Source organism: Petaurus breviceps, unplaced genomic scaffold, assembly GCF_028583685.1.
Source record: "Petaurus breviceps papuanus isolate PSGF00001 unplaced genomic scaffold, PetGlider_PUasm1.0 90847, whole genome shotgun sequence".
NCBI lineage: Eukaryota > Metazoa > Chordata > Mammalia > Diprotodontia > Petauridae > Petaurus > Petaurus breviceps.
This window is the reverse complement of record NW_027187360.1, coordinates 11,539,162-11,546,677: the sequence shown is the minus strand read 5'-3', so window position 1 is coordinate 11,546,677 and position 7,516 is coordinate 11,539,162. Positions and strand designations below refer to the sequence as shown.

Sequence of the window (7,516 nt, the reverse complement as noted above, 5' to 3'; positions counted from 1 at the left end):
TTTCGGCAAGTGACAAGAACCTTCTCAGTAAAATTTTTTTAAAGGTTAGACAGTAAAGTCCTGCTTAATTATTTCTAATACCCTTTGATCACCAAGGTGACTCATGGTGGCAGGGGGTGGGTGAGGAAGGGGAATGACAGTATCTATAAAATGTATTGTGACCAAAAGAACAAGAAATTATATCCAAAAACTGGGTCCTGACAGCCAAACAGGCAAATGGTTAATTTCTAAGTTGGAAAAAAGAGATACACTTGGTCTGAATGCTTTCAGCTTGAAAACAGAAGACAAGAGGCAATGGACTTGGAAAACAGACTTTAAATGGTTAACATAATAGATGAATAAAAACCCCCTTTTATACTTTCTGTGGTACAGAATACAATACATGTTACATATAGAAGTAGGGAATATGAATTTTAAAATTGGAGAATGTTAGAGCAGAAAGGAAGCTTAAGAGATCTAATTTAACACCCAAATTTTAGAGATGAGGAAATTAAGATCCAGAGAAGTTAAAGGTCATACTGCCTAAGTTTGTACCAAGTTACTAAGTAAAAATGAGATGAAAAACCTGGTGTCCTAACATACCGTCCTCATGCACTTCCCCCTGCTCCCCAAAGTCTCTCAGCTGATAGAGTATTCCACTGAGGGCACGATTTGACATAAAACTACAAAAGCCTTTTTCTTTTTAAAGAATGATACTCAGGCTACTGAAAGAACTAGCAATTCAAGTCGCTAGTTAGAACAGAGAAGAAAATAAGTATTTTCTGAAGAGCAGCTTTATAAGCAGAGGCTTATAAAGAGGATTCACAAAGTTAATGAAAAAAGAGCATTAGATGCTACTCAAGAGTATAACAAACACTATTTTTAAAATTCTCTATATTAAGTATTTTCAGGATTTTTTTTAACCTGGAAAATGTTCTATGGTTATCTTGGTAGAAATGCCAGTTTCTATCTTTGAAAATATGTCATCATGGGGGCGGCCAGGTAGCACAGCAAGTAAGAGCACCGGCTCCAGTGTTGAGAAGACCTGGAGATCGAATCCCGGGCTCAGACACTTTGCATCCACCCAGAAACACCTGGCTGTGTAACCTTGAGCAAGTTACTTAACCCCAATTGCTTAGGGGCGGCCAGGTGGCTCAGCGAGTAAGAGCACCGGCTCCAGTGTTAGGACGACCTGGAGATCGAATCCCGGGCTCAGACACTCAGAACCACACCCAGAAATAACTGGCCGTGTAACCTTGAGCAAGTTGCTTAACCCCAATTGCTTAAAAGAAAAAAAAAAAAGAAAATATGTCATCATGGATTCACAGAAAACAAATATGTCTTGTTCATTTTGTTACTGGAAAAAGCAGGGCTGGAAAGAATTAATGGACAGTATGGCTCTGGAAGTATTATTTAAAAGAATCCCAAACAGCCTCACAAAGAGTGCATCGAGTTGGTTATCATGACCTTGGATAATGATATTCAGTACAGAACCTGGAAATTAGAATAAGCCATACAACCTGTAGTGAGGTTTCTTCTCTTCTCTTATTTAAAACATATACACACACACCTGAGACCTGGCATCCATATGGTTACACCTTATTTGCTGTTTCTCCTAACAAAATACACTCACCTATAAGCTGTTGTTATAGCGGGGCTTTTGGTAAAACAGAGACATCACTTACTTCACAAATATTTCACTGTCCTAACCTAACCAGTCTAGAAAATTAGTTAAGTTTACTATTACTAAATACACCACTAATATAACATAAAATGCTGCATTGTTTCTTGCTGTGCAACTTACATTCACCCAATTTGTTTCTCATTACTACATGAGGCACAGAATACTGTGGGGAATACAATTAAATTTTCTTTTTAATATAAACAAATCATTAGCAAACAGAAAACCTAGCAACCACATCTCTTAGGAACCCATTTTCTAAACTGCCCATCCTATCTGCTTTAAAACATGGAACCAGGGCAATTTCAAACACTGCAGTCTTGTGTACCAAACTGGGTATTATCAAGATAATCAGTGGTAGAATGGATACAAAAGTTGTCATTCTTAAATCAGGATTCACCAGTCAACTATCACCCAAGTTTAGACCCTCAGATTTGGAGTGATGGAAGCTTCTCTTGCAGAGGTAACAGAATAAAATGGCTCACTAACTCACTGTCAAAGATAAAGATTTTCCTATGTGGGGCAAATATGTATACTACTTACAAAGATTAAATCTCAGAAAAAACCCTAACTATTACATATTGTAGTTAATACAAACTGGAGTGGTGCATTGAAGTCTTCCCATAATGAATTTAAAATTTGGAAACAACTAGAAATTTGGTTTTTGGAACTAGAATTGTCATTATTTGAAAGAAAATATTGTTTAGACAAATTAATTTTTGCTTTCATAAAAATAAAGAATTGCAAAGTTCGGGATGGCTAGGTGGCGCAGTGAGTAAAGCGCCGGCCCTGAAGTCAGGAGGACCCAAGTTCAGTTCCAGCCTCAGACACTTAACACCCACATAAAAAAATACTAACTGTGTAACCTTGGGCAAGTTACTTAACCTCAACTGCCCTCCAAAAAAGAAAAAAAAAGAATTGCAAAGTTGGAAATCTAGTCCAACTCCGTCATCTTACAGTTTAAGAAACTGAGGCTTAGAGCAGCTGGTTAAGTGACTTGCCCAAAGTCAAAGAGATAGTGGTGGAGACAACACAAAAGCTATCACATTTCTTTATCTTTAATCAAGAATTTTTTCTACTCACTGCCTAGTGATTTGCAAAATCTCAAAAATTTATGAAAGTAATATAAAGATAATTATAAATTGTATTATGACCAAAAGAACAAGAAATTATATCCAAAAGACACTTATTTTTTCACTATTTTGAAATACTAAAAACCACAAGTATTTAATATATCCTACACTTTAAAACATGCAAATTATTGAAAAGGTTAAAAAAATTTAAATTCAAAAATCCTTATACCTAATTTACCTTCTGACATAAATGAAATCAATTTTTATAAATTAAGTTTTTCTCTTCTTTAAGGTCCAAATGGAACAATTAAAACCCATTCTACTTAGAGAAAGGAATACTTAACCTCATTATCTTCATTTGAGTAATATGTAAAATAAAAATCTGTAAAGAATTGTTCTGCTAGCTATTTCAACCAATTGGTCTGTAATCTCTATAAAGAGAAGCACTGATCTTATCTAAATTGGGTCTTTCCCCGACCAGTACCTAGCACTGTGCTTGGCACACAATAAGCATTTTAAAACGTGTGATGAATGAATGAATTCACATGAAAAAGAAAGTTAACGAACTCAAAACAGTTTTACATCAATCTAAAATAAAAAGTATTTTCTATAATGCACCAACTATAGGCACTGGATATGGCAAGCACCAAACAGCACCAAAAAATGAAACTGACTATGTCTTAACAGACATAAAAGGGCTGGTTACTGGTCATTTCCATTATCAACAAATTTCCCTTCATCTTAAACCTCTTCCCTTTATGTTCCGTCCACCCTCTGATGTTCAAGGAGAACCAGCTCTGCACAGAAAGACAGTGTATCTCTCAACACCTTTCCCAATGCTGGATGTACCTCCTCTCCTGTTCCCCCACAGGTCAGGGAAGGAGAATCAGCAAACTTCTTTCTTCCCTTTGCCATATCCAGATTCTCTCATCACTCAGCAGCCTCTTCTCCTCTGAGGGTCACTCTATTCAGAAATATCATTCAATACAAACCCTGCTGCTGTCAGTATCTACCAGACCCCAGGTCATGCTCTTTTCTTTCTCAAGGACTTCAGTATCAGGCTCACAGTCTCACCATCCACTCCTCTTGTACAAGGGCATTTCAACATACATGTTGATGTTCCCTCGAACACTGTGGTATCCTGATTCTTTAATCTTTTCAATTCCTACCACCTACTTCATTACTTCAGCCAAAAACAAAGACTGTCATACTACTGATCTCACCATCATCTAAAAGTGTCCCACTTCCATGATTAAAAGGAAGGATGGAGGGGCGGCCAGGTAGCACAGCAAGTAAGAGCACCGGCTCCAGTGTTGAGAAGACCTGGAGATCGAATCCCGGGCTCAGACACTGTGCATCCACCCAGAAACACCTGGCCGTGTAACCTTGAGCAAGTTACTTAACCCCAATTGCTTAGGGGCGGCCAGGTGGCTCAGTGAGCAAGAGCACCGACTCCAGTGTCGGGATGACCTGGATCAAATCCAGGCTCAGATACTCAGCACCACACCCAGAAATAATAACTGGCTATGTAACCTTGAGCAAGTTACTTAACCCTGATTGCTTTAAAAAAAAAAAAAAAGGAAGGATGGATGGATGGAAGGAAGGTAATAAGTATTAGTAGTTACAATGTGCTAGGCATTATATCAAGCACTGGGAATACAAATACAAGCAAAAAGAAAGACAGTCTTTGCCTGTGATGATCTTACATTCTAATGGGGAAAGAAAGCAAACAGGGCACCCAGCATAGGCATATGGTATAGAGTCCAGAAGCGAAAAAGAGGGCTGGGAGGAGAATAAAGGCCCCCTCCACAAAATGGAGGGTTCAGGAGCAACACATTAATGCGGAAAATGGGCGGACCTTACAAAGGGATGTGCCAGGCGAGAATGCTGCAGGGATGGCTAAATGTTCCTGGTTAAGGAGGCTCTAGGCACTGTTGGAAGTTCTAAGATGAAACAGTATGATTTGGAGGTCAGGAACAGGTGGATTGAATAAAGTAGTACAATCCAAAGCCCTTCACAAGTGCTCCAATAACTTAAGAACACCAGACACCAAGTAGTCATTGGAAAACAGGAAAAACCACAGTAGGTCATCTTTCCATCCCAGGATCACAAATTAAACTTATGGGCAAATAGTAATAACCAAGGCAATTCAAAAGCTTGAAAAAAAGAAGAAACTGCCAGGAACCTTACAGACCAAAATGCACAGGTTCCAGGTCAAAGGAAAAAAAAATACAACAAGTAATCAGAAAGAAATAGTTTAACTACTGAGGAACCACAGTCATCAGTACAACACATAATTTAGCAGATACAACTATAAAGGAGCAGAGAACATGGGATATGATATTCCAAGAAAAACAAAAGACATAGGTTTATAGCTAGGAATAACTTACATACTAAGACTGAGTATAATCTTACAGAGTAAAAAATGAAATTTTAATGAAACAGAAGACTTAAAAACATTCCTAATGAAAAGACTAGAAACTAAAATATAAGCACAGGAGTAAAAAGAAAATTAAAAAGGTAAATACAAGTGAGCATTCAGAAAATACTTTCTAGGGATGAAGTATTAGGTAAGGGGGAGAAGGGAATGATATAAACATACCTTAAAACCCATAATATCATCAGGGGTCATAGAGGGAATCAAATAGAGGTCTTAGGGGTAATTTTTATTATGTTTTGATGATCTTAAAAGAAGAAAGGAAAGGGAGGTGAAAAAGTATACACGGGGGAAGAAAAACAGGAATGGGGGGCATTTATTCTCTCACATAATCAAGGAGCACAAATTGAAGTCTATATAAATGAGGAAAGGCTGGGGGGGAAAATGGAGGGGGGTTGAGTATTAAATCCACTTTCATTTAACTGTTCAGGGGATGGTAGAACAGACACACACACAAACATACACAAGTACATGTTTTGGTACATAAATATATTCAACTCAACAGGGAAACAGGAAGAAACAGGGAGAGGGGAAAGGGGAAAATAAGGAGGGTAGATTTAGGGAGAAATTAGTAAGGGCAAAACAAACCTTAAGTATACAGAGGAGTGATCTGAAGAGAGGTTTAAAAGGGAAAAAAAAGAACAGAGAGTGAAGGGAAGTTAACAGGGGCAAGGGACTGGAAGCTGCTGGCATCAAACTGAACACTGGGGCTGAACACACTCCTATTCCATGCCCCTCTTCTTCTATGTAAAAAGGGAGGCAGGGAGCAAAGAGAGGAAAAAATATAATAGGATGAAGGGAAATAAAATTTAAAAGTTTTGGCGTAAATTAAACCAATGCTGCTAAGATTCAAAGGGAAATAGTTAATCGGGGAAAAATATCTTTACAGTATGTTGCTCTGATAAAAGTTTCATTTCTAAGATATATAAGGAACTGATACAAATTTGTAAGAATAATAGTCACTCCCCATCTGATAAATGGTCAAAGGATATGAACAAGAAGTTTTCAAAAGAAGAATTTCAAGCTATGAACAATCAAATAAAAATTTGCTCAAAATCAACAATGATTGAAGAAATGCCAATCAAAGCAACACTAAGGTGCCATTTCACATCCTTCAAATTAGCAAATTTGACAAAAAAGGAAAATAACTAGAGTTGGAAAGGCTGTGAGAAAATAGATTCACTAATGCACTAATGGTGGGGCTATGAGCTGATCTAGACGTTCTAAAAAGCAATTTGGGAACTATACCTGCCAAATCATTCAGCTGTGCGTATATGACCTTTGACTCAGCAATACCACTACTAGGCCTATACCCTAAAGAAATCAAAGAAAAAGGAAATGGACTCATGTATGAAAATATTTATGGCAGCTCTTTTTGTGGTAGCAAAGAACTGAAAACTGGGGGGAAACTGAGAGGTACCCATCAACTGGGGAATAGCTGAATAAATTGTAGCATACGGATATAATAGACTACTACTGTATGAAGAAGTATGGTTTCAGAGAAACTGGAAAATATGCATGGACTAAGGCAGAGTGAAGTGAGCAGAACTTGGAGAATAATTTATATTACAACAGCAATATTGCAAAAACAATTTTGAAAGACTTAACTGATCAACGCATGAATCCAGCAGATTAATGAGGAAAAATGAACTTCCTTACTGAAAAGTAATGGACTAATATGCTGAATGAAATATACATTTTTGGACACTGCCAATAGGGAAAATTTGTTTTGTTTGACTATACAATACACAATTTCTCATTTTTTTATTTGTATCTCCAGTGCCTGGCAAAGTGTTTGATACATAGTAGCTACCTAACAAATACTTTTGCATTTATTTGTTTATAATGAGTATTCTATTAAAAACTAAATTGTCATACTAAACCATATAGTTAAAAACATGGTTATCTATCAGTAACCTTCCCTGAGCTTGAACCACACATAGCATTTTACAATTGTTTAATGCACTTATCATCTAATACTGTATATTATCATAATCTGTCTTTATATCATGGTCACCTCTATGAAAGCAAGGGCTTATCATGTCTAATCAAAACTGTATTCTCCCAGCACCTAATACAGCTTTCCTTGCAAATAAGCAACTGTGATAAATGTATGTAGAATAAATGAATAGGAAACAAATTAAGGCTATTTTTCCTGGCAACATCATTTTAACAATACTCTGCTAAATTCCAATCTTGCATTTCCAACTGCCTTTCAGGCATCTCAAACTGGATGTTCAATAGACATCCTAAACTTAATATGTACAAAACAGAACTCATCTTTGACCATCTAAATCCTCTCCACTTCTATTTTCCCTATTACTGTAGAGGCCAACACCATGCTCC

At 37.0% G+C, this 7,516-nt stretch overlaps 1 protein-coding gene across 1 annotated transcript in view; it reads right to left on the bottom strand.

Moving 5' to 3' along the window:
- Window positions 1-7,516, bottom strand: part of RTF2 (replication termination factor 2) — a 70,390-nt gene that overhangs the window by 47,713 nt on the left and 15,161 nt on the right. The window lies entirely within an intron of this gene.